Here is a 26,587-nt window from a genome sequence, read left to right on the forward strand (position 1 = left end):
AGAACAGACGTGATGCAGTGAGTAAGAAATACTGATTTAAGTCATATGTACAACTCAAAGACCAAGTTTCCAAATGCCTATTTCTGTTTCTATTACTTACCTTTTATGGGGAAATTGTTTCAAAACCAAATGCAGATTTCAGAAGTTAAGTATCTATTGATTTTTGTGTAATAATTCAGTAAACTGTTTAGTAGAACTGGTGTGCTTGCATGAGTGTGCACGAGGACATATCTACGTCCAGAAAATGCCTTTAACTCCAGGCTTTAAAAAAAACCACTTTCCTAATAGAAAATTTTATATTTGACTATGCCATGAAGTAGATATTATGCACATGTCACCTCTGTTAAGTAAACAGAAATTAAAACTTCTCCAACAGTGTCACTGAGAGGCCCTAGTAAACTAATCCATATATCCAGAGCTGAAAGTATTGCAACTGCATCACCAGAGAACCTGCACCGCTACACCATCTGCTACAGGCAGAACCTCAATCACAGCATCACTCAGTACCTTGACACAGCAGCGATACCAAGGAAGGGAAACTTATTGCCCAATTTCTTCCATATATTTAATGAAGAATTCAATAATAGACCTTCAGTTCTCTTTATCATCAGGCTATAAATGGCTACATTTGCAATTATAGATATTTCTCTTCCATAAAAATGAAAATACCAACTCTAAAAGCCGCTGTATTTTCAAACTTGTAGACGTGGTTCTTCGTGACATGGTTTAGCGGTGGTTTTGTCAGCGTTAGCTTGATGGTTGGACTCAATGACCTGAAAGGTCCCTTCCAACCAAGACAAACCTATGATTCTATGAAAGCAATAACATGGCAAGACTTAAGTGGTACACCGACCGTATCTCACATCTCCACAGAGTAATACCTTCCACTTATTCGCATGTGTGTATCAAAACCCGATACCTTTTTGCCTATTTTAGAGAAGATGGTTCTCTTCCGCAATACATTTTTACCGTTGTTTTTTTTTTTTTTTTTTTAAAACACCCGCTGTCAGTGGAATCCCACCTTGTCTGTCTGAGGAAATATTGTGCCCCAAAGACTCCAATGAAACCATCCCGAGTCGCCACCTGGCAGGAGGCTGCAGGTGCTGGCTCGGGCAGCCTGCAGCTGGAGAGGATTAGAGCTCACAAACACCGCTGGCATCAGCAAGACAGCTAGTACCAGACAGTTCATTTTACAAAAACTTAATGGAGTGTATGGCCCTGGGTGCTTAATACAAGCACTGTCAAAGCATCTAAGCAAAAAGTCTCAACTGTCACTGCTGACAAGCTGAGCAGAATTATTTGTCACACTAGACTAGATAAGAGACCAGTAGAGTGGGGTATGGTGAGATTCCCATACATCTCCAGGCGGCAGCCTCAGACAGCAGGCATATGGTTCTCCCCAATACGCTGGCACCATAATGTAATCTCACTACACAGCAATCTGGTTAAAGTGTTATTCTTTCCTCTTCATATTTTAACTGCATTATCCTCCTTTTTATTCAGTGTTTTATATCCTCTAATTAAGTAGTCTCTGACTTCCCTTTCATATTTTCTGAAATAGACAGGATGCAAAGCCCTGAATAATCTCCAGGTCATTAGCTAGCGTAATGCATGTCATCAATATGTCAAATTATACCAGCTAAAGAACTAACCCGATACATCTGTTCTATAACATAAAAGCTTTCATGTGGATATTTCTTCTAACCCCATCACAAAGGCTACCACTTATTATCTTTCAGCACGTGTGTACTCGTTAACAAAGACCTCCAAAAAGCTAATTCTTTCCCCCCTGGTGCTTACACACCAAAGCTCTCATTATCCAGAGTGCTGTATCCACTATCCAGTACTATCCAGTACGCAGTCTACTTGTTTAGGATATAGACCGTCCTTCCACACGCAGAAACACAGCCTTAAAATTCTACCACTCCTCACAATAGAAGAGAAATGAATGTTTTCCATTTATCAGCATTTACCCTGCAAAACCGGATTAACACCGACTAACTGTAACCAGAAAGGTGCATATTCTCCTACAAACTCACCAGTTACCTGAAACTCAAAGGAAAGTTGTTCAAAATCAGGTCAAGAACTATGAAACAAACTGCACTGGAGTTATACCTGATGCACAGGTGTTGATCTAGTCCTAATATCTATCATGTAATCTAAAATAAGTTTATTTAATTTATAACTCTACTACTATATTGTACTACCGCAGCTTTCATAACATCATTTTCTGTTCCATCAGCCTGCTGCACCTCATCCAATCTAATACGCGAGTTATTTTAGACAAATGTATTTTCACAGAATGATTCTTGGCAATAAAGCACAGTAGGGATCAGGTCCTCGATAAAGGCCTCCTGACATTAACATAATACACGCAGTAGCATCACTGCCCAAGTAATCCACGTCCAGAAACCTGGGTTTTGTTTTTTTCCCAATGGCCTGCCAAACAAACGTGGGTGGGTTTGTATTCTCTCTGCTTCTGAGCATATCCTTTACTGACCTGGTATACTTCGAAAGTTAGCTCTACAGCTGATGGCATTTCTCTGTTTATACAACACCTTGTAATAACAGAGACCTAAACTGGACTAAGTCAGGTACGGTACATTTTCCTGTCATACCTGCAAATATTTACACCTTAACTGAGAAAGCATATACAGGCAAGGAGTGTTCTTCAACACGTATATAAGTAGGCTATAGATCTGTAATCATTTAGGGACACTGCAGTCCGTTCATTGTCTGATACGGAGGACAACCAAGGACAACCTAGAAGTGTTACTAGTTTGGAATATTTCTTCTTTTTAAGCTTTTTAACACATTGAGTATATAGATGAAAATTAGGAAGCTAAGCCCATCTGAACCTTATTGAAGGTTACTTACTAAGTTTGAGAATATAGTTTTAATAATTATCACTTAGAAACAAAACGTTATCTCAAAATCAAGTTTAAAATGTCTGTAAATATACTGTCGAAAGTAGTATAATGAAGGTCATTTATGAGTTCTAGTCTCTACAATTGATAATCACACAAGGAAAATGCCTGCAAAACAGTATTTTGTATTCAGCAAAAGAGTTCATCCGGGACCAACAGTTAAGTTGTTGTATCCAGAGGGCAACTACGTGGCAATAAAAACCTCACTACTGCACCTTCATTTTTATCCATGCAGATTGTCTATGATGATTCACCCAACACTAAGTGGGGGGAATGAGTACCACTTAAACCATTCTCCTTTTGGGATGAAGTATCTTAAGACAGTAGCGCTACCAAGGGTTTATGCACATAATACCATGCCAAAATTCTTTACGAACATTTTGCAAAATTATTTCGAAACAGATATTGTCAAACACTGACATATGCATGATTTTCTGCATGTGATGTTAATGAGTAACCCATTTGTTATTCACAAAAGGGATGACGCCTAGTCCAAAAGTAAGCACCGATAAAGAATGTATTTTAAAGCAACTCTCTCTATCCATTCTTATTAACACTGGCACCCATTATCACACACAGATATGCAAACTGAAGATCTATGCAAATTGCAAAAGAGCTGTTCGACAAATTGGATGAGGAGAGCTCTGCAAAATAAACATAACAGCCTAAGTTTGAAGTGCCAAGTCTCCTTCTTCTAGTCAATACAAAACCCGTATTTCCCTTCAGACAGATTTCTTACTGTTAAGTTTTAAGAAGAGACTCCTAAGGAGGAATGAAGCAGTAGGAAGAAATGAAAGTAATAATACAGAGTGAGTAAAGTTATAAAGGGTTGTCAGACAAGGGTGAGAAGAGAACTGTAAGTGCCAGAAAATAAGCAGATAGAGGCAGGGCTACCTATGCTGTACAAACGCCCTTCTGCTTGCCTGCTCCTGCCACCTCTTGCTTTCCATCTAGGGCCCGCTACTGAACTCTCAGATGGCATCCAGCGGTGCTGCTTCTCAGGCACAGTCCTTCAGTCTGAAAAATGCTCACAGGCTATCACTGGATGTTATACAAGTACTTTGCCACGCTATTTCCTAGACTACTTTGCCACGCTATTTCCTAGACTACTTTGCCACGCTATTTCCTAGACAACAAAATGGTGCCCGTATCCCAAAGGCAGTTCTTTCCCACACTAGTCTTCAAGGAAAACCATCCCCATTTCCTGAAACATTCTTCCTCACGAAAGCATTAGAAGCTACAATTACTGAAATGTTAGCAAGAAAGGAAAAAGCCCAAATGAATAAAATTCAGCTAAAAGCATCATTACCTAGTCTTCTATTTGACATTTATTAAATTTAGGAGTTTATGATTGCTACAAATAAAATTAAAAAAGGAAACTTCAGCATGTCACCTCAACGCTCAAAGACCTTCCCCACTTCCAAACAGCCAGTGGATGTTTCTGTATTATTCCCTGCACACTGCAGTAGAGTAGCAAAGTTTTCACTTTGTCTACAGTAAGGAATCTACACAATACAGATATGAGACCTGGCAAAACGATTACTACGTATTACTCTTCTACAGACAAATATACATACATTACACGCAACTATACGCACATCTCCAAGACCAGGCCAATAATCTTCCTAAAAAAATAACAAAAAAAGAAGGGTAAGAAGCGCCTCATCACTGGAGCCGAGAGTCACCCCCCGTGATGAAATCCACTCATGGAGAGAAGACCTGTACGTAGTTTAAATCCCATCCAATTCCTCAGAAGACAGCCGCACACCCACGGACCCCTGCGCAGAGTTAGTTTTGGCTCCCAGTTGAGCCATCAAACTGCCGTAGCTCTGACACAACCAGCTCCTTCCCTATGGAAGGGCTGACAGAGGTGCTCTGGGCTTCAGAAGACCAGCTTTTACATTCATGGCGAAGAAACAGCTGTATTATGGACAATGAGGTAAAGCCTAATGCTATAGGGATACTGTACTAAGTTGTGGCATCACAAAATTAGCATTGTGAATTTGCAGAATCAAGGTGGGGGCGGTAGGAGATAAAACTAATCATGAATGAAAATCAGAATGAATATGAGAAATAGGTACATACAGTAAAGGTAGATCCTTGCTAAAGGTGCTTAACAAGCGAGCAGCTAACCTACTTATTGGGTGCTCGAAGGACCTAAAAAAAAGACAACACAGAGAGCATTAAATTTCATTAATTCAGACTTCCAAAAAGCTCTGTCACTACAGAAGCAGCAAATAACGTTTCCGAATGCAGTTAATCAGCCATACAATGAGAACAGAGAGGGACAACCATAAAGATAAATGCGAGTATTTCAAAAGTGTTTCTTTCTAATGCAAGTTTTGGAAAAGACTTGTGCTTAAGTTCTACTCACTGATAAGTGAGCTCCTCCCTACCAATTTAGCCAATCAGTTAACAATATTATATCACACTTCCTAAGAAGACATCATTAACTCAATCTCACAGACCAAGAAACAAGAAGATTACAACATCCTAATTACACAGAAATGTGTAACATCGAATAGGCAAAGATAATCACATAATTCAATAGAAAATTAGGAAGGTTAAACCACTAACAATTTAATCAAAGCCAAAGTAACAAAATAAGCATAAAGTTACACGTCACGAGACATTAATTCTACTTCTAAAGGTAAACACAAAGTTATGATTTTTGACTCGTACAAACTCGGGAGACCAAATGAGACACGCTTTATTACGTAAATAACCTTTGCCAAGAACCGATGCACATTTATGAACTTTCTGGTCCATCCACTTCTCCCTTTTCCCTAAAAGCTTCAAAGTGAGGATTCTGAGGCACCTATTCAGAACCACTTTGTGAGCGTGCACCGCAAGACTTCAAGAACTCTGTCTGCTGGCACAAGCGCAGTGCGACACACAGACCGCATCCTAAAAACGGCAAGACTGACATTCACAGCTGTAGCAATTCATCTAGACAGCACCACAATACAGCTTCACTTCGACGTGTAAAGAAACAAGGTCTAAACATTAAAAACTTGAAACAGCTCCACGATTCCATTTACACAGTGAAAGGAGAACATTAAACCTTAAGAGCCTTCATGCCATGCCAGAGCGTACACAAGGCTTTGCTGGTTGCTTTGGAGTCACAAATGAGCGAGCCTCTTTTGACCAGGAGATAATACCAAATTGCAGCAGCAGGCCCATTTACACGGCTGCGTTATTCCATCCAAAACAGCCAGCCACTGACTGCTCAGCTGGAGATACGCAGAAGGGAACTGAGCCCAGACTAAGTTCTTTCTCCTCATGCCTTGCCTGACAGCTGGTGAAGACTGAAAGACGGTGTCCTGGCAAACAGCACTAGGAAAAATAGTAAAGCAGAACAGATCACCTGAAATCACTCCTCACTCTCTCACGTCCCATCCTAAATCTCACAAATTCATAATTACTAGAGCTTCAGGAGACGACAGAAAGGAGAAAGTAGAATGGCTTACCTGGAAAATGAGAAAGCAATAACTAAAGCAGATAATTTCTTCCACTTTTCAATTTCAGAGCTATTTATGAGCTTTAATCAGCCATCTCCTTCCCTAAAATCTGCCATGCAACAAAAGGCATACCTCAGAACAGAATTTTTAATACCGCCTCCTTGTGGGACCAAACTGATACATTTTAGCCCATTTCTTTTTAATAAATGCAATGATTTTAATCAAATTTGTTCAGAGGACAGAAGATTAGTTAAAGAGGAGAAGAAAATGAAAGATTAAATTAAGGTATCATTGGGAATTAAAAATGTAATTTTATGTTATTATCAGTGGTATATTATGAATAAAGAATATGCAATATGCAATTAATATGCAGCACAATATGAACAGCATTTGAGAAAAATGAATTCGATATGTAGGACAGAAAGGTCATGAATTCTTAAACCCGATTCAATTTGCTTTACTCTGTTCAATTTTCCCATGGGCATCTGTTTAAATATTTCCAGGTATGGGAAAAGTCATTACTAAATTCTGACATATTTTAAGGCGATTACAGGTCACAACAGGTAAGCCAGTATATATTTCCTATTTAAATCAAGGCATTACTCCTGTAAACTTGCTTTTGTTTGAGCAGTAGCTGCTTCCCATGTAGGGAAGCTACGTGGAAAGCAACGGGATGAAGTCCAGCAGTTCGTAAAAATAAGTCAAACTGTAGAATTATGCCACTAATTAAAAGAGTTAAAACATTCTTAAAACTTAATCTAAACTCCCAGCTTACCTCAGGTTAAAATGTATTATTCAGAGTCACTAACCAGTGCACATTTTCCTAAGCCACTCGCTGTTCTCTTTATGGGAGAAGATAGAAAATAATGTCCTATCAGACTAGCAGTACATTTTACCTGTAAGTATCGCCAAGAGGAATAGCAAAAGTATCCACAAAATAAGACAAATAGGCTGCATATTAAAGCATATTGCATTTATAAGCATATTGATTTAAAAGCTTTTGCATTTATACTTACTTGAAATTATTTTTTCATGATAGAGACAATAGAGACATTACCATTTTGCACGACTTCAGCAATTTTTGCGTAACACTAATATTGCTAAGGATTTAATCGTGGTCTTTCTGAGCACTAAAAGTTTTTCTTAGCTCACCAAATTACACTCAAAGATTACCACATAAGTTTCGAATTCATAGGTATCCAAAACTCTCCAGAAAACAAATAGCCAATATAAAGGTTTCTTTTATTGCCACTTGACTCCACTCCGGTGCAGCAGCGCATAGAACAAACCCAGGGCAGGTGCATACACAGGCATGAGCACGTTCAGACTTTGTGGTATGCGTTTGGGAGCCTGTTTTCATGCTCCTTAACCTTCCCTCCCCTCCCCTCCCCTCTTCCTCTCCCCCAGGCAACCAGATTCTTTAAGCACACTGGAGCTCAAACAAAAACTGTAGGCATGGACTCCTGTTTGTGTACTAAGTACATATGGAAGGATAGAGACAGCCCATTAGTTTTGCACATCTCAGACGTAATTACAACAGTCAATTCAACCTATGTGTGAAAGTTTGAGATGATTTTTTTTTTGTTTAAAAAGATAAATCAATGTTACTTTCAAGCTTACATGAAACCATCAATTTTTTCATCAGTTTCCTAAAGCCATTCATTTTATCCATCCAGTCTAATTGCATAGCTTCACAATTATCTGCTTATTCCAACCCATGTAATCTACTGACATCTCATTTCTAATAAATGCTGTTTCATGCTTCTTCAAATGCATTCAGCTGAATGTTTGTTTTTCACAAACAGCATTTACAGAGGGCAATTGTGATCACCCAGACTGACCTTCGACATCGCACAGGCCAAAGAATTTAACTCAGTAATTTCTGCAGGGCCCACAAGCATCTAGCTGAGCTAGATCGCATCTTTTAGAGCGATATACAACCTTGATTTAAATATCTAAACCAACAGCAATACCATAATTTGGTTAGTGCTTTGAATTTCTCTATCTATACCTGTGACTCTCAGATATGTAAAACTAGGGAATTCCTAGGAAATTCTTCCCCACATTTAGTACATAGGTCAAGTTTCCAACCTGATTCCTAAGGTTCAAGCTTTTCATAAATCCCCAGAATTTCAAAAGAAAATTACTACTTCCCAAGAGTTCTAACGCCTGATATTAGACCCAAATTTTCCTTCTATGCAACAGGAAACACCACGAGATGCTTACAGCTATCAAAGAAGCTCTGTAAAGCCAGCCAATTTATCCACAAAAAAGTAACGGTCAGCAAAAGCAGTTAATTGTTGAATACCACTGAGTACCAAAGATGCACTGGGAGAGCCCTCCTCACAGTATTACTGCAGCTCAGAGATCAATTCTACTTAACATGACACCTCACACATCCAACTTCTTAACATAGACATCAAAGAAGATGCAATTTCAAGAGTCTCACAAAGAGTTTTCACGAAGGGGGTGGTGGGATTATGAAGTTTTTTAGGGGTCAACTCTAGTATACACTTAAATGCACCATTTTTTCTAAAAAAGGAAACATCCTCTTTGTAAAATTCCAAGTGCAGGAATTTGGTTTTATTTTAAGTTACAAAAGCAGTTGCCTCTTCTGAAATAAAACTGGAGACATCATATTTATGACATACAACTGCACGGCTGAGAAACGAAAGGCATTACGCTTAAAGATCCATCAGCACTTGGCAACAGGGACCAAGGTGACACTGACCTCATATATAGTCAGAATTACTTACGTGGTTCTGTTCATTAACTTCCAAGTACAGTAGCTTGGGACACTTATCTGTTCCAGGGCTCTCGTGAAGAGGACCACCCTGCCATCTCTCTCATTTTGGATCTTTACTGAGCCATAAACTCAAGTGTCCTCTGACAGGCTGCCACATCTCTCCGTATGTTCTATCTAGTCTTGCTCATGGTAAGAGATGATCTAACCAAGCATGAGAGCAAGAAGTTAAGATAATGCTCAAATTATATTACCGAAAGTCTTTCCTGGATCAGGAACAACTAAATTAACGTGCAAAGGAAGTCTTTCACAAGCAGACAAAAGAATTCACCTGAAAAAATATCCTTTATTTTGCTGGTTTTAGCCTGATGTCTTCTGTCAAAGAGTCTCCTCTTTTCTTTATGCTATAGGCATAAACATGTTCACACATAATACCTCTGCTTTGCATCTTGATTATTTCAAGGCATTCTTCGTTAAATTATATCTTACTCCTACTCAGAAAAGATAAATTGTTGAGCTTTTTTTTTTTTAAAAAAAAAAGTGAGCGTGTGCGAAAGAGAGGAGGAAATTAGATGGCTCTCAAAATTTTGAAAGTGAATTTTAAGTCATAAAGCTTTTATTTTTCAAAGCATTTAACTATAATTTGCCTTTACCTTATCCCTTACTTATCGCATTACTTTAGATGACCAAGTTCAAGAGGAAAAAAAAAAAAAGCAGTACAGTAAAACCGCAAGTAAAAGGCAGCAAAATATCTTCAGCGATTAAACTTTGCCTTTGAAATTCGTATTCACATATAATTTGTGAGCGAACAGGAAATCTGCAGATTAAGAATATTTTTCTAGGTGAAGGCCATTTTAACAAACAATAGGTATCTTTTGAGATATTCTCTTACTGCTCGCCTTTTTTCATTCAAGACTCCTGTAGAGAGCTATAAAGAAGCGCAATTTAACTGCATAGACAGAGATATCTGCTTACTCAGCCTAAATAGAGTTTTAAACTTTTGCTTAATCCAGCTCTTAGAACTCAAGGCCTGTCAGATAAAAACTAGTGAATATATTATGGCTTGAGAATAAACCTATACATGGAGACTATTTATTTTGAACTACTGAAAATAATATTAATTGGTGTTACAGTCACAGCAGAGGTGTGCTACCAGAATGCAAACAAGCACACATTATTCAGAACGGAGGACAGGCAGTGATTTTGAAATGTTAATTAGAAACACAAGGGATATGAGAGAGTAGTAGGAAGAAAGAAAATAAATGAATGTGCTGATGGTGAGAAAAAGAGAAATCTTTCAGAGCAAAGCATCCAGAATAACACTTCCAGTAAAAACAGAAACATGTATTCGGCAGAACGAAGTGTGACTATCTGCAGTGCCCACAGAATGCCCTGTTCCGTGCGACCATGCACTGCACTGAACACAAAGCCGTCTCCCTACAGCTCGGTTCCCACAGACTCACCAGCGTTACACCAGGCCAACTGCATCCCCCCAGGCATCAGGAGGAGTTTTGTCATTGGACCACGTGGTCGTACAAAGCAATACCAAACGAGACAACAGCTTTACTTGGATAAATTGTGCAAATCCCATTAAACTAGAATTGTAAATTAATTAACATTCAAAGCAGTAATAACACCACAAGTAGTTTTTGCTATCTGGATTTTGGGGAAAGATGCAAGACAACTTTTTAATTTGAAATGTTTAAGATGCAAGAGATATTATTAAGTATGAGCTCGCCTCTGCTGTTCACTTCTACTGAACTTCAAAGCCACAAAAGCTTCCACACAAAACATCACCTTTTCTGCTAATATCTTCTACGCATCTTCTGTTGGGATGTCTTCTTTCAAGCTTCACTCAAACCGTAAAACAACACAACAAAAAAAACCAAACCAATCTTAGAAGTCAATCATAAAGTGAACCTGATTCTAATGCAGATTACCACAAATTGTTACATCAATTTAATCCCCCTAAGATTAATGAAATGCAACAGAAAAAGTGACAGGCATCAGAAGCTTCTGCTTGCGTCCTCATGTGGAGCTCCCTGCAGAAGGGAAGCTGAGTGAAGGGTAAAATTAACTCTATCCCATTTTCCATTGTACCACAGTATAGACAGGTCCAAAAATTTTTGTTGAAGAACCAACAACAGGAAGAAAAAGGCAACTAAACACACCAGGGTTGTTTGTTTTCCTATAAAACAGAAATGCAGAAACTCACATGTAAACAGGAAAGATTATCAATGCAAAGTTTTAAGACTGCTTTATAAAGCAGTATCAAAACACTAGAGCCGCTTTTTTTTTTTTATCTTGTTTTTCCTTTACTGTCCTCTCTGAAACAGGGACAAAGTTGGTCTCAGTGCGTCTCCCACCCATGTCCAAGTTTGAGGGTGGACAAGGAAAGATCCTACAGTTTAACTGCACGGTTGACCAGAAGTGATGCCAAAATTAACATGCATATTTATTTCTTTAACAAAGAATCTGCTTTGGAACCTGATTTTATTTTTGGTTATATACTGATCCCAGTTACAAGTAAACTCATTAGAAGTGACCAACTATGCTGTGAATAAGAAAAGACTTATAATAGTGTAATAGTAATTCCTTGCTATTGCAGGATGCAGCAGATTATTTAATTTACATTCATATTGATTTGCTGCAATACAGCACACTAGTGCAATATAGCACCAACAAAAGGGCTGCTTCTGAAACAAAATCTTTACAGTTAAACATGCATTGGATTTTATCAGTACTAATTTTTTAAGACTCTGGAATCATCAATTTTGTTACATTATCAAATAAGATCGTTTAAGACCAGAACCTGAAGATTACACACTTACAGTTATTGCAAATAAAGTTAGTCTTTCAGAATTCAGAATATAAGTTCCATTCACATCTAATTTCATCTATTATAATTAATGGATCGTAGAAGAGTATTAACTAAACACATTAATGACATTTTAATACAGTCATGAAAATTATATCGTCAAAGGAGTCTTACATACAAAACTAATGGACTATAAAGCTCCATTGTTTCAGTAGGTAATACTGGAATTAGATAATTTCTTTTATAAATCAATCATTCCAGACCGACCTTCACAGAAACAAAAGACTTTTTTTTACACCTGTGTATACATATATATTCCCCTTAATAAAGCCACCCAGATTTCTAGAGGTTGTTAATAGTTTCTTCTTCATTTAGGCACCATTCTTCCTTACAAAATGAGCAAGACGATAAATTCATTTGACTAGTTTTCTATTTGAAAAGGCATCGTATAAAATCTGATCCACATTTCCCATCTTTGACGTCAAAGTTGAATCCACGTTTTGGGTGGTGCAATCCAGAAGCTGTAGATTTAGGCTGCAGCTTGGCAGATAAGTAGCTAGTGATGCCTACATGGCTTGCTGAATAACAGAGCACTCTTTCAGCAGCCTGTCCCCACTTACAGCCTGACAATACTATTGACTCCAGCTTATTACTTTTTGACCAGGAGACACTACAAAAAAAAAAAGAACCAACAGCCGTAAGAAAAGTTATCCTGTAAGCTTGCAAATGATTATTGCTCTGGCTAGAAAGAAGGCTGAAACAGAACAGAGGCATGACTGCTCACTGTGTACTCTCGAGCTCCTGTTAAATACGCATGCCTCCATTGCCAGAAGAGGTAATGTTTTTATATTTAAGTTATCTGAGCTCCTTGCTGCACTCACTCATTATTTCTTTCATGTGTTTGGCTAAAACTAAGGCACTTTCATGCTTTCAGCATGACTTCAGTTGTGAATGGTTACAAAAGCCAGACAACTGAAACCAACTGGAACCTGCAAGCAATACGATCTTTTACATTTATACTGATCATTCGCTGTGTTTTATTCAGATGTTAAAACTCTTTCCTTATGATTGTTATTTGCATCCATAATAATGCATATACTAGATAATACGCTGGAGATGGGCACACACACACAGAGTAATTATGAAATTCTATTTTCAAGGAGGTAATAGAGCCTGTGAAGACAGTTTTGTAACTCTTTGGTTTAACTTCTTGAGCCTTCTCCAATAACTATATTAAAAAGGCACATCTGATAATTAAATATTTAAACACAGCAAAGCAATTCTTGCATATACACATGTACAGACTGACCCAGAAGATACCTAACCAGCACGGGTCCCTGAATCACAGAGGCGTTTCCAGGCAAGTTGTAGATAACACCTTTTCTGACAAGGCAGAACTGTCAGCAGTAGGATCCCTGCTGCAAGTTATGTGCACCCCTCTGAACTCAAACAAAGCCATCAGAACCGCAGTGGGGGATGTTTTGTAGCCCCTTTCACAATAGGCCAGCTCTGCTCCGATGAAAACATCCAGCAGCCTAGAAGGTACACGAAAATGTCCCTTAACATTTTTAAAAAAATAATAATAATCATCATATTGTACTAAATCCTAAAAAAATAATAAAAGAACAGTTTTCTGAAGAAATCATACAGTTCAATCAGAACTTAAAGCTTCATGACTTTGGGGGCACTATGTAATCCAGATCTATTTTTGCAAGTTAAAATTCTCACAACTGTCCAGTAGGTAAAATGCCAATAACCTGATCTTAGGTTTCAAACCTGTAAACGCATAGCAATGGAGACAGATATTTGGCGAGATTTCCCCAGAACATCTAGGGCTGTTTGCTACGCGGCTCCACAGGTTTACAAGGATCAGGTTGTTCAGGGGAAGTTTAAATTTAAGCATTGTTAGCAATTTTGAAAAAACGCTACTGGGCACCTAGATAACATTGAGACTCAGGTCCTTGGAAGTCAAACGGTAACCCACGCACCAGCTCTCTATTGGCCAGACAACCCCGGTAGCTCCAAGAATTCCAGGCTGCGGTCTGAGCCAGGCAGACCTGAGCCAGCCCTGCCTAGGAGCCAGAGTCGCATTAGCTCATACTACTTCCATGCGACTGCCTTAGCATAACTACTTCACGCCCCTGCCATCCTGACTTCCAAACTAAATTTGCTCTGTCCCCCACCAGCCTGAAGCAGAAACACGGTGGGGCCAGGTTTATCGGAGCCTAGCTGAGTAAGCTCTCCCTGATGCTCTGCCGTCCTGTCAGAGCGCTCGGAGCACTGTGTACCACTAAGTAAGAGAGAGAGAGAGAGATGTACAGCTGCATCCAGCAATAATCAACAGATTTGTCCCCTGCTGCTTCAAAGCTGTTGTCCAAATCTATGAATCACCGCATCCTCCTTTTTGAGAATGTAATATAATAATACAGATTGAGGTCTCTGGATAATTCAATGAAGAGCCACATTCTTTCTCAGTTAAGAGGATCCGCTTAGGGTATCATCTTCCAGAATCCACTGAAAAGCCAGCAAAAATAATCAGGTAAAACACTACATTTGGAAAAAATATCTATTTCATTAAATTCAAGCATGCTTTTTACCATGAGCCCTGTATCAAGCTGCTCCTCAAGACAACAAACCACAGAGTTGCTACATCTGAATCTGGGTTTCAGCAGTGGAAAGAGAAGGGCTGTGACTCTGTAAAACCATTCCTACTGATCCTGTGCTGGAAGGCATTTGCAAATTCCGAGGAAGGATTACGATAAAACAAGTATCGCACAGCTTAACAAGCATTCCAGATTTCACAAAAAAAGGAATAGGAAACAACTGAAACCCCCGCGAACTACTGTTTCTCCCCCGACTTGCTTCAAACCCCAGAAGACCAGTGTTACGACTCCATCACGTACACACACGCATTCATGTGGGCAGGGAAAGAAAACCTCAGCCCACAAGTGGCTTCAGCGGCTTAGTGAACCTTACCCTGCCATAAAAATAAGACCCAGAGTATAACACCATTTGACTGCTGTTTCAGCTCAGTGGTCATTTTGCATTTAGCATGTCATAATCTAAAACCGACGGCCCAGAAAAGGTTCGCAGAGCCTTTTCTACAGCAGGTATAGAGACCTGGTTTCCATTCCACAGAGTTTACAGCATAAACTGATCTCAATGCCACAAGACATTGAAAATGATGCATCAAGGACAAACGTAAGCTAAGCAACTTTAGGATGTTTTATGATGTTACCTATATTCCAGGTTAATACGAGATTTTTATACTGGTACATTACTGTGTCTGAGGCGGCTGGAGTTATGCTGCAGCCTCTTTACCAGATTGCATTATATTTCTTCACAGTTCCTATCTACTTTCAAATTTAAGCAAACCCCGGGGAATGCAGCCATTCGGTGTTTTGTTGATAGCTTAGCTGCCTTGCCGCCATCCCTCTCAAGAGAACTTGTTAGGCGTAACACCTCTAAGAAAAGGTTTAAGTAATGGTTTGTTCCAAGTCCTGAGAAAAGTAAAAATAATTTTAATTATGTTCTCATTTCAACGCCAGGCCATCTTCTTTACTATGACAACCAACTACATTCTGTACTGCAACAGATTTTGAAAAACAAACAAACAAAAAAATATCCCAGGCTCCTTAAGTTGGGAAGGCAGTTTTATTTATTCAGCAGTAGGTATCTGAAATGCCTACCATAAAAAAAACCTATAAAAACATTTGAACAGGTATTTCTTATTGCAGAGGGAGGTGAAAGAAAAATCTGAAGTATAGCTTGAAGACAAGTCGTAAGAACACCTGCATTCGTCAAGCTTCAGCTGAATCTAAGGTATAGAAAAACATGAATGAGAAACACTTGAAAACAGAAAGGTAGCAGGCTTCTCACATTTGGTTGAAGGAACTAACATCTCTCTAAAAGCTATGAAACACGGCGCTCACACTTCTTATTGCAAATGCACTTTTACAAACATTGCAGAACCACTAAACTATTCAAAATGAAAATGCCAAGCGCCACGTCCCATTTTCTGCTCTCTCTCTGCTGGACACTTCAGTCCTGAATTTCCTTTTATTTCCACTCATTGTGTCTCAGCACGTATCTACCAGGCAGATTTGTGTGTGTCTGCGTTTAAAGGAAGGGAACTAATGGATAAATGAACAAGTGAGCATAGAAGTAGAAAAGCAAAGACAGACTAAGTTTTCGGAGGTCTAGAAAGAAATGGAAGGTGTTTATTACTGACATTGTAAAGGAAAAAAAAGAAAGAGTACATTTACTTATTTTTCGCACAGCACTTCATAAATGGGGGAATGCGGAGAAGCATCCTCTTATGTTTTAAAGGAAAAGTTCTGAAGTGATGCACCAACAAATTGTCTTTCAGATGAGGTAAACTGAGCTCATGAAATGTTATTTCCGAAACCCAATCTGTCATTTTCTGAAAGATATTCATCATACAGCTGTTGACTAAAACAGTGATAGTACCATCTAGGATAAAGGAGCTTATTTATCTGAAAAAGTCACACTTTATAAAAGTAACTGCTAACATAAAGCCTGCAATAAACGTTATTCGGTGAACTCACAGCAAAACCACGAGGCCTGCAGTAACAGCGTCAGTGGCTCCCAGTACAGAGCGTTTTAAGACCCAGCGGGCAAAGCTGATTTTGGTAGAAGGCACAGGTGGAGCAGAGGAGAAAACAACAGGAATACTTAACCCTGGAGGAGAAGCTTCCCAAAAAGCTGGGCCTGCCCACGTTCATGTCCCTCAACCCTGCCTCTAAACAGCATACTGAAACCTCAGGGTTTTAAGTTCAATTTTCTGCAAGCCTTACATATTGGATATACTCTTTGTTGGAACTGAAAACTCAGTTACTTTAATTGCAGTATTATTTGTTTGCTGTGCAGGTGTCTTGTTGGGGGAGGGGAGCTGGGATGATTTGGGTTTTTTTTTTTTCCATCAAAAATTGGGTCACCATCTCCTGGTTATGGCTTTAGCTTTTGTGAAAATAAAACCATTGCAAAATATTTGCCTCAGTGGAGATGAGCTCTTTTCCATAATGCACGGAGATGCCTTAGAGCGATGAAAGTGTTCATGCCAGGACTGAAATATTTCGCTTTGAGCAGTACTGTATCTACACACATAAACCGAATCTCCACCAGACAGATTCATAGTGTTGCTGACATCCATCAGAGCTTTGTCATTGACATCACCAGGATGAGAATGGTTTATTCATACAGGTATAGCCATAGTCTTTCAAATAAAAAAAAAAAAGCACCCACACAACAATAATAAAAAAAAAACCAAGAAATCCACAGAACCGACAATACATTACATAAAGGAGTCTCCTAACTAACAGCTCAATTTAGTGATCACCATTCAGGATTGCTGATACTTTTCAGCATCATTCCTGCTAACCTGGCATTCGTGCTTCATCCTGCTTCCATTAAAACAAATGTCAAAACTCTCCCAATAACATTACCTTCTTCATAGGTCTTAAGGTATAGGAAACACTCACTTTTGACCTCAGATGTGATCTATTTAGAACAGCATAGTCCTAAAGAATAATTAAGTATACTGAGAATGCCAAGAAGCCGCTAAACATTACACCTCTGCCCTGAACTACAGCAGGGTGCATACCTTCACTCTTTTGAAATTGTTTTGCATACCACCCTAGATATTTATTTATTAACAAATAGTGATTACACTACCTTGCTTGAAACCAAAGGCTGAGTGCAGCGTCACACAGAAGGGATGTTAGTCCTAATTTGCATGTACGGAGCCACTCATGCCTTTCTCTGTGCTAAAGGCAAGTAACCCTCTACAAGATCACGGAAGTATCGACCTGAGCAAGGTAGTCAAGGCTATGCTTAAATTCAGTGTTTCCTTAATTGGACTTCTAAATATTTGTTGGACATTCCTAAAGCCTTTGCCATAGCAAACTAGACCTCAAGATCTAGTTTATTCTTCAAGAATATTTTGGGATATGACAGGCAAGGGCTTTCCTAACAACTTACTTCCACCACTGCTTCTGAAAATATTAGTAAATGAAGGGTTAATGCCCAAATTAATTAAAATGCTGAGTACAAACTGAAACATATCAAAAACACGTAAGTGTGGTGTGCCTGAAAGAACCTTTCAAGTGTTACACACTTCATAGCACAAGCAGAAAGATGTCCTACATGGGCACAATAAGACGACAGTAAAATAATGCCCTTGTGGGTTTCAGAACTCCTGGCAGGAGGCAAACACCTCAGCTCAGAGGGGCTTGCACAGAGAACTTTTTCTACTCACACTCACTGGATAATATTTCTAGTTTTTCCCTCCATCAGAGTTGCTCATGGCACCTCCCCTCCCCTTCCAATTAACAAAATCCTCTTATCACAAGATGCTTACAGGATTTGAAAAAATATCATTTTAAAAAACTCATTTTAGAAACAAATCCAAGAAAGCCCTGTTCAAGGCTAGTTTGTAACGCTTGTCTCAACTAGAGACATCCACCCCTGGGAACAAAACTGCTCAAAATTCTTATCCTTTAAATTTACAGTACATAGCTATAGCAGTATTACTTTACACCAGCTGCAAAAACTCACCAACATCTGTAACGAAATAGATGCTTCTTTTCTTGGCACACACCTTCTAACAGCCTGCAGTCCTCACAGAGGACTGATTTTACTTGCAGTTTCTTTAAGGCAAAGCACACAGCATTCCACGTCAATTTTTAATTTTAAGACAATACTTCCAGTATGCTACAAGCAAAAAATCACTGGAAGTACGAGTCTTTTAGGAGTTATTTACTTTATATTATAGAATAAATATGGTAGTCTGGAAAAACTATACTTCATTTTACAGATTGTTTTATAGTTCTATAGTATTTCCATGGTCAGTTGTACACTATTGAAGTCAGAAAAGATGAATTCATCCCTCTAAGGAATAAATATGCAATACTGAAGGTTTATGTTATGGTCTTTTAATTACTTTATGGCACCCTTTAGAGAGAATCAGCTGTAAACAGCAACACATTTCTGTTGATGAAAACATTGCTCTACTTATGTGTCATTTCAGTATGGCATAGCTGGCTCCCTCCTGCGTGCAAGTCAAGTTTTTACAAGTGTTAAACATCTTCATTATGTCTCTATACTTAATTTGAGAACATTGAGACAAATTCTTCCCCAAAACAGTGGAAAATACAGGAATACCCCTACCAACAAATACGGGGGGATGGAAGGGTGTATTTGCTTTCTTTATGTGAAGACCTTGTATGAAATCTTGGCTCTACTGAAGACCACTGGAAACAGCGACAAGTTTGCATAACTTGTTTCTAGAGCTACAGAAGAGTCATGAGAGACGTGTTTAGCCATCATTAATTATAGCTATAATTTTCAAAGGAGCCCAAGGACACACTTATCAAACACAGTACAATACTATTAACTCAATGGCAATTCATTGATTTTCTTGGAGTAATTCAAATCTATATGTAGACACATGTACTTAGGAACCAATTCTGAATGGAGCTTCAAACAATTTTATTCTAGTAAATGCAAAACCACCCAGCTGCAATTATCATTATTTGTTGCTTAAACAAATACTGCAATTTCACGGGGAAAAATTAAAATGCATTAGGTCCTGCTAACGCTTTTGAGCATTGAAACTATTCCCAAGATGTTCTTGCTAAAATAATGACTTCAGGAAATGTAGTCAGAGACACTTCCCTTTGCTTTCAAAATGCATAGATGATCATACTGCACACATTTGAGTCGCTGTTTTGACTAAAGACTCTTTTGGAACCTAGGGGTCAGCATGTGAGCTTTCTCCCCTGCCTTTCCTCTGCTGATTAAGCAGCAATTAAACCATTTCACCATTAAGCTACTTCATGGTATATTCCTGTACAGTTTGGGGGATTTTCTGATGGTTAATCTCTCTGACCATCATTAACACATTACAGCTAGAGGCAACAGTGAGAGAATGATCAATTAAGCAAGTGATTAGCAACCTCCTTTGCCCTGTCCAACCCCCTAAAATTAAATGGTTCAGGCTTGACCGCCACGCTACAACGAAAATGAGTAAAACACATTTTATCTCATTATTCCTGTTTGAATAGCAAATTACCTAAAGCCAACTCATTCAGCTATGGCAAAGAGGAACTGCAAATTGTTTGTTAGCATTGTCTTGTGGGCATGTCTTCTTCACATGTCCCTTCTGCTACGAGTTCTCTTACACTACTTGAAGCAATGCTATTTATAAAGCAGCTACACAAAACAGCTCAGAGGAAACCAGTTAGATAATAATGTTTTAGAACAGTTAAAAGGCAATGACAGCACAGAGCAGAGCCTCAGACACAAAGAGGTGAGGAACAAGTTATTAATTTCATGAATGATCTCCTGAAGTCAATGGAATACCATGAACACTCAAGGAATAACAAGGTGCAAATCAGAAGAGGTTGCTGCTGTCTGAAACTAGGTTCATGGAAACCTGTATTAGCAGCGCAGCACTGTCTCTGGCCCACTCCCAGGAAGGGTTTTCACTGCAGCAAACGCTCTGTGTTTCCCTTTGGCGTTTCCTAGGTTCATTCCCTTCTTGCAAGGTCTTTACTGAACTTGCAGTAAGCAGCGGTTGTGCTCACGTGCTTTTTTTTTTTTATTATTCAGTGTTCGCTATTTGGAGATGGACATTTTGGACAATCTCACAATAATTTTGCTAATCAGTACATTTCATCTGTTCCTCGTAGGCACATCCAGCAGTTGAGAGAAATCTTATGATTCAGACTAATATATGGAAGTAATTCTCATATATGCAATCAGCTGCCATACAGAGCTTTACGGATGCATAACTACGCCCAGCTCTATAGAAGCTGGGACAAATCAATGTCACTCACATTATGAAACTAAACATCACGTTTATATGTAGAGATTTGGTGATCGAAAGTCTAAGCTTCTGTAAATCTCCCAAGTCATATTTAGCCAATACCTTGCTATTGTTTCAAGGCATTACAGAAGTGTTCTAGATTTCCCGTTGCAGCACTGCTTTACTTATAAGCGCGTGCCCCGTTTAGATTTGAAATGCTACAAACTGCTATTTAAATTTACCAAAAAAAATGTACTGTGACATTCAAGTCGAATGGGGGGGTGGAGCTTGGGGGATGCATTTTCATCTAAGTTTTCTGTGTTTTTCTTCTTGTCTTCTTATCTTTCTTCTTTGTTTACAGTAACAATAATAATTAATTACACAAATATAACAGCCTTGAACTATCTGTTCAATGAATCTTATTCATTGAAATTACATCACCAGCTTTCACAGTGCCAGAATTCAGTTTCTGTCTTTGTACTGGATTCACATCTCAGATTTTCTCCTGATAGAAACAGAAGAAAAGCAAGGTCTGGGAGCCCACTGCTGATAACACAGGAGTAGGGGTTGCCTTAGGGAGCTTTGTCCCAAAGTTTGTACTAACATGTAAACAAAAGAGAACGTCCAAAGTGCAATTTAACGGTGTTTCAGTGAACAAGTTTTGATTTCTAGTTAAAAGAACAAAAATAAAAGTCCTAAACGTTCCGGAAAGTTAACAAGTTATTTTAGATATTCATGTTAAAATTTGTTTTAAAACAAATTCAACACATTTCAGAACTGTAAAATCTGGCTGTGAATGTAACACATTAAAAATGCTTAAAGCGCTGACAAACACGCATACGCTGATGCAAAGACATTTCTGCTGTGTCATATGCAGAGCTGCTGGGGCTACATTACAACCCCAGATGAACGAGGAACAGAAAGGAAATCTGTATATCGGGCAGGTGACGCTGCAAACTGGTCTTGTTTTCCCTTAAAGAGGTCAAGTCCTTCATGGATTTCCTAGGAGTTTCCAGAGTACAAAAGTGAGAGCAATGTGATTTTTCTTCAGTTCTTCTGTTTTTTAAAAATCTGTTACTAGCAATAGTGATAAAACCCAGCAACTTTTTAAAATACGCTATGAAGAAAAAGAACATGCACTGAAGTAGACTTTGTGCTGTTTGGCAGATTGCAAAATGTGTATGAATCATTGTCAAACAACCCCTTCAGAAAGACACACACAAAGTGTCACAAAACGATGCTTTCTACACAGTGCAAATGTACTTTTTGAAGTTAGTGGAGAGTGATATACTCCTTTCCTATTACTATTTGCAGGATACACTGCTTGAACATCACAGAAAATGGAAAAAGGGCAAAAGTTAGTCTGAAGTGTAGCACTAGGTTTGTCGTTAAAAAACTTTCAAATCCTATTCAAAGGATCACAATCATTTCTACACGTTAACGAAGTTCTCTTTCACAGCAGTTTTAGTAAAACACTCCATGTATTTTTGATTGTTATCACAAAACTGAAGTTCAAGGAGAAAATAACTAAGACGTTTTTTATTAGAAGTGATAGTAGTGAGATACTTCACTGTATCTAAACCATCTCAAGTACTTCTTCTAATGAAATTCCATCAGATATCCGTTCCTATGCTAACACTTTTGCATTAAAAAGGGTTTACTGGTATTGCCCATCAGGTTCACTTACGCAGCCAGCAAATACATAAGAAAAACAGCTTACCTTCCAATATGTTTACAAGCAGCATTATGCACTACAGTAACTATATAACATACCTCGAAAGAGAACAAGAAACTAAATACTGAAGAAAAAAAAAACACTATCAACTTAGACGTACGCATTCTTTAGAAACAAATAAAAAACCACAGCTATATATATTTTATGTGGCTAGTACTGCTAGCATGCAACATTTGCGAAGTAATTACCATAATTCACAAATACTTCTATAGCAGAAACTAAGAAATAAATCCATTATGCTAGTACCATTCTCAAGTGTAGACTGCAGCTTTGCTATACATTCATCAGGTAATTGGTAAGAATTTCTCGCATTTCACCCTTTATAAGTACTGAAAAGTCAATATTATTTAACCGTTGCACAAATGTTAATAAAAAGTCATAATCCAGAGACTTACCCTGGGTCAACAGAAAGAAGCCCAGAACCATCCAAAGTTATTTCCAATGTCCAGACCAGAGATCTGAAAGAGAGAATAACAAAGGGTTTGTGACAAACCTGACACAGAGTACTCTGAAAGGAGCAAAATCAATTGTGACATTTTTCATTTATTTGTAAATGCCTCTTTGGCAGCATGCTCACTCAAAACGACAGTTGACTCTTATAGAATAGGGGAGGTGACGGTAAAATAGAGGAATCCTGACAGTTGCTTTAATGAGATTCTGCATTAGACCCACTCTACCACTTTCCCTCAACAAGGAGTATGCCCTTCACTTTCAATCTTATACCCTCCAATTTGGAAAGCATTAACCCTATGAAAAACGCTACACAGCCTCCTCTAATCAGCATCACAGCTCTTCTTTCTACCTTCTTCACTATCTCACTGACATGTACGTATGGAGCTCGCTCACTATTTTAAATACGCATAAGCAGCATAGAGCAAATTGATTAAATACGATCAAGTTGAAGTTTAAAGTCTAGTCGCAGTGCGTGCGGCGAGGGGAGGACAGGGACTCTTGAAATAGGCCTTAGTTGATATTAGGAGAGAACCCACAGAGCACCCCTTCCAGCTCTACGAATTATGCTACTGGACGGCCTCAATGCAGGGACCTCTGACGCCCACGCAAAAATAAATGGGGAAATTTGTAACACGACATGAAACTTGCCTTGCAAATATTGAGGGGATAATCATGTTGGGAACAGAAGCAGACAGGGAATTTTAAAAGCTGTAAGAACACACAGCATTATACCAATGTTTCACGGAGAGGCCACTGGTTTGAGGATCTAACGCTTGAGTGCGCTTAATCTGATATAACTCCAATCTGAGCTATTTCGTTCTCAAGCTTTCCAACAATAACACTTTTTTTGTTGTTCAAACTTGTTTCTTAGTACTACATCGCACATCTTTCAATGGAAATAGATGACAGTACTGAATAGTAGCCTCAGGCTGCACTGAAATTAGTATCTTGTCCTCTGTTAACATCAGTAAAACACTTGTTATTACAACAGTAAAGGTTTTTGTAAAAAAATAAATAAAAAAATAGCAAAACCTCTCCTATTAGCATTGCTAAGAGGAGCTTGAATCCTAGATCTATTGCACGAGGCAAGCAAGTCTGAGTTGAAAAAACTAAAACATCCAGAATAATACTGCTCAGTCTGTGTTTCAGAAAACAATTCCCTATTACCTGTGTTAAATCTAGCTAACCAAATCCTGTTTGGGGAGCTTGCAAGGAATTCGTCATACTGCAATCTGCTATGCGATCTGTCTACATAAACTGTGAGTAAAGCTCTTTCGTGTCTTGAAAAAAAAAAAGGAGAGATGAGTCATATTCATGAGTTACAGAACAGCAACAAGCAGTTTGCTTGACAACCTTCACAGAACCGGTGCAGTAATCCACAGCTCAAGCAAGCTTCCATTTCCCATTTTATTTGCTTCCAAAAAGCCCACAACTTTTCTGCATATGACAGAACTTTCTAAAAGGAAACATTTTTGGCACCTTTGCTTTCAGGACGCAGACTAAAGGTGTAACTTTGAAGTCTTTTGCAAAATCCTTCCTGGTACACGTAAGGTCTTTTTTAAGAAGTCTATCGATTGACAGAAGCAAGGATTGTAATTCACTTTCAGTATTAGCTTATATTTTTCTCTTACTGAATATTCAGTCTTCACTGAAACATTTCAAAATCAGCGTAACAAAGCCTAGCACAACATTAAATCACCTACTGAGCATATCAATCTGAGTGCACAAAAAAATAAAGTACACTTCAGAACAAATTCTCTGGCAGTTTCTTCTGATTGATTAGGAATTCTCCTAAGTTAAAAGACCCTTCATATTTCATTCTTAGATATACGCAGTTACTCCTAGCAACCTTTCACATTTGGATGGGAAGCAGAAAAGGCCAGATCCTAACCTCTGCTCCAGCACGGGAGACGACAGTGAAATATAATGAAGTCAACATGCATTTACTCTAGAAAGGAAAAAAAAATTACTATTTAGCTCCAAGGAAGGCTGCTTTATAATTCAGACAGGTGATCTGGAGGCACAGCAGAGCAATAATGACTAACATCACATACTAGAGGGAGTATAAATTTTAATGATACCACTCATAAACCCCACATTTTAAAGGTTACAAAACAGAAACAACCTTACAAAGAAAACACATAAATCATTCAAGGTGTCAGGTTCCTACTCCTTAGCTATTTTAAGAATTAACAGCCTGTCCATCACTAAATAAACTAGAATACGCAGCACTTATTTATGTAGGACTGAAGAGGAACGTAACATTGGAGTTCAGCAAGCATACACCACTATAGCCTCTCTTCTTAGCAACACAATATCCGTAATCCTTTATACCTTCACTGATTTATTCATTATTCAATAAAATTCATCAAAAACACCGGGCCAAATTCACTTACATCTCACAACAATACATAATTAGCACTAAATTGGCCAGGTAAGTTACATGAATGCACTTAACTACTTGCTCATGCGCATTTCATTGTATTCCCGTCAACATCTTTAATGGGGCGTTCACAAGTGATTTGTTCTATTGATGTATGTTCCAAGACGTCTAAATATCTGGAAACAGCCAGATATTGGACAAAAGTCCATTAAAACACTGGAGTGCTCTCTGCATTTTGTTCTTGGCTTTTCCAACCTTAACTCCAACATTTCATTGCTTTGCATATAAAATTAAAGTTCACACAATAAACTGCTGTACCGTTATCAAGGAACTCAGGTAGGCTTCTGAACAAGCCACAACAGAAGAGCACTACACTCCTGATTACCTGCACCACAAATTGACCTGAGCTGCTATTAACACTGCTGGAAACGTTTCATTGTTATAGCTCATGTCCATCTGTTACTAGAAACTGTTAAATCAAGCATTAATTGTAGGTCCAAACAGAAATAAGTAACACCCTTGCAAACCAAAACCCCCTAGTGAACTATCCTACCGTCCCCCGACTCAACCATCATCCTATCTGTTCTTCATAAATTCACTGATCATTATTTATGCCTAAAACACCCTCCTTGTACTGTCAAGCACCGAATTTTACCATCGTCACGGCTCAGTCAAGTTTCATCTAGTCTGTACTCCAAACAAGCTCCCTGAAACAACAGGGTGGCTTTGGGGGTAAATTAGGAGATGAACAGATCTCTTTTGGTGCTGGAATGTGTAAACCTATCTTGTTTTCAAGATAGGAAAACAAGACAGGAGAGCATCCTCTGCACTTCCTCATGTGGCCCTCAATGAGGCTCCTGCTGTCCATGACATTCACGGGAGAAACAGGGTCCAACATTGATTCAGCACTCCAGTTATACCAAAGACATCACACATCACTTTTGCCTGTGGTAACAGGGAAGAAGGACATTCTGAAAATTGAAACCTTTTCTTCATCTTGGCCTCCATACTGACAGACACCAGTATGGCAAAGCAACCTTCTGTCCTGCTCTCCATTCATACCACGAGGATAAACTAGAATCAGGGCCTTATATTCTCATTCTTATTACTTTAAGTGGTCTGCAATTGCAACTGTATTTAGTGTTGTCCCTATACATAAACTATCACCGGCTGCTGGTTAAAATGGTGACTTGGGGATAATAAGCCACTATTAATGTTGAACTTTGACAGATTTGTTATG

The 26,587-nt window shown here is 38.6% G+C and overlaps 1 protein-coding gene across 2 annotated transcripts in view; it reads right to left on the reverse strand.

Annotated features, from left to right (window-relative positions):
- NAALADL2 (N-acetylated alpha-linked acidic dipeptidase like 2) overlaps positions 1–26,587 on the reverse strand; it is a 503,786-nt gene that overhangs the window by 437,488 nt on the left and 39,711 nt on the right. For both annotated transcript variants that reach the window (XM_074591744.1, XM_074591745.1), the window contains exon 2: positions 22,907–22,969. The gene's annotated coding sequence lies outside the window, so the exon portion shown is untranslated. The remainder of the gene's footprint in view (positions 1–22,906; positions 22,970–26,587) is intronic.

Source organism: Larus michahellis, chromosome 6 (genome assembly GCF_964199755.1).
Source record: "Larus michahellis chromosome 6, bLarMic1.1, whole genome shotgun sequence".
Classification (NCBI taxonomy): domain Eukaryota; kingdom Metazoa; phylum Chordata; class Aves; order Charadriiformes; family Laridae; genus Larus; species Larus michahellis.